The following is a 2,322-nucleotide window of genomic DNA, read 5'->3' as shown; positions in this document are numbered from 1 at the left end:
GAGAGGGAGAGCGAGGGAATCCCAAGCAGGCTCCCTGCTGTCATCCCAGAGCCCGAGATCAGGACCTGAGCTGAAATCAAGAGTCAGACCTTCATCTGATTGAGCCACCCAGGTGGCCCCCCCAAATATTTCTGCCCTCACAGACATATCCTTGCTGCCCTCCCTCCAGCCCCCCGAAGAACATACACTTGGCTGTGTCCTCTGAGGCTGTCCCCATCTGTGGACGACCAGCTTCTGCCGGCGGCCTCCAGGGTGGCGCCCCTGCAGTCACTAAAGCAGGGGCTCCCGGTCTTCCTTGAAAGGTGACCGTCTATGCAGCCAGTGGAATTACAGGGGTCCCATCTGTGGCCACGTGAGCATCATTGCCTCCGTGGTGGCCGATGCTTGGCCTGCTGCATCACCTCAGCATAAAGAGAGGACCCTCCAGCCCATGTCACTTTCGGGAGAGGCCTCCGGGGGCAACTATGTCATCCCTGACCAGCCCCTTCTATGCACGTAGGCAGAGGGCCACGTATCCAAAGGCACGATGGGGCTACGTTAGGGGCAGCTCTGAGGTCAGCTGCGTGCTCTGCCCAGACAGCAGTCCTCTCTGACCTCAGGGTGGGGACACAGTCCTCCTCCTGTCCCGGCGTCACTCCTAATTGCTTTCAATGTCTTCCAGGGTGAAGAGATCTTTCGGGTAGAGGTCGCGGTCAACACCACGCATTCACCACCTACTGTTGGTGGACTGGCTGCCTGCAGGTAGTCAGGCCTCTTGCTCCCACTGCAGGCGCCACTCTGAGGCCCCCAGGCAGGTCCTGGACCTGTGCCTTCCTCCCTTCGCCCTGAGACCGGCCTCATTTCCTGCCCGGGATTACCCACTTTTCAGAGCGTGTTTCCTTCGGGGACGTGGTGCCCCTCCCATAGCCTCTGCAGAGACTGACGTCAGCGTGTTTATCAAGCTAGGCTCAGGACCTACTACGTGTCCCTCCGTGTGTGTCCACAAATGTCCACATGGCCCTTTTCCCACATTTTAGCAGCGGCATCTCTGGGTCTCAGCGAGCTTTCCGATCTTTAGTATACTTTAGTGTTTTTTCTTTCTTCACAATCGCTGTGCATCATCTATTCAGGAACTGAATTTCGGTTTTGGAATCAGAGGCCCTTTAGGAAATCAGATCACCCGTTTCCTCATCTCTAAAGTGAGAAACAATAACGTTTCATAAGGTTGAAAAAAAATCGATACTATTTTAATATTTCTGATATTTTTATTACTTTAACTGGCACAGATGATTCTATATAAATACATAAGCACGATTCTATAATATATCCTGGTGGATTTCAGATTTCCTTAAGGTGGGATCCTTTTTCCCTTCTCCTTCATTTGATTCCTCCCTCGCCCTCCAGGCTGCCCTCCTCACATCACAGCTTTTGCTCAACCTGGGCCAACCGCACATCCCACATAGCCACAGGACACCCTAGAACGTACGATCTGTATTTTCCTCCATGGTACTACAGTACGAAAAGCCTAGCGATATTTACACTTCACCGAATTTGTATAATCATACAAAAGGCTTTTCGTCCTTGTGAAGAAGAAACCCTACGACACACGATTTTATGCATTTTCCTTCTCTCGCTCAATAACAATTTCTGCAAATCCATTCCGGTCGTTCGGTAAAGCTCTGACTTGAACGGCGGCATGATATTTCATGATTTGAAAATAATATTTTTTATTCATCCGTTTCCATAGTTATGGATATTCACCTCATTTCTGGTTTTGCCACAATGAGCAATGCTGTGACACGCGCGCGCGCGCGCGCACACACACACACACACACACACACCCCTTTGCGGCATAGGGGATTTTATTTCTTTGCAATAGACTTTTAGGAATGGAATTTCTGGGCGAAGTGGATATAGCCAGTCAACAGTGTTTCTAGAGTATGCTAATTGCTTAGTAAGTGCCTGTAACATGGTAATTGCCTGATAAAATGGGCTCTGCTGTTATACTCATTATTAGCTGAGGAGTTCTATTTTGGAAAAGTTTAGTCATTTATTAGATCTCCATTTAGATAGACTCCATTTACTTGAAAGACATGGGTTATCTGAAATAACCAAACCAACAACTGTTCTCTCTTTGTTTATACAGAATCCAAAGGAAATAGGACCTCACCGGAAATCTAAAATAGACATGAACGTTTACCTCCTGGCATTTCAAATCCATTTCCTCAGTAAGGCAGGAACTCAGAAGCTACAGGCTTTGCTCCCGTAACTGGAGATTCTTGTTTTATATATTCTGAAAATTGTTATCAGCTTATTTGTATATCTGATTTGAAAGACAAAAAA

The sequence above is a fragment of the Prionailurus bengalensis genome, chromosome A3 (genome assembly GCF_016509475.1).
Source record: "Prionailurus bengalensis isolate Pbe53 chromosome A3, Fcat_Pben_1.1_paternal_pri, whole genome shotgun sequence".
In the NCBI taxonomy this organism is placed as follows: Eukaryota; Metazoa; Chordata; class Mammalia; order Carnivora; family Felidae; genus Prionailurus; species Prionailurus bengalensis.
Note: the sequence above shows the minus strand (reverse complement) of the source record.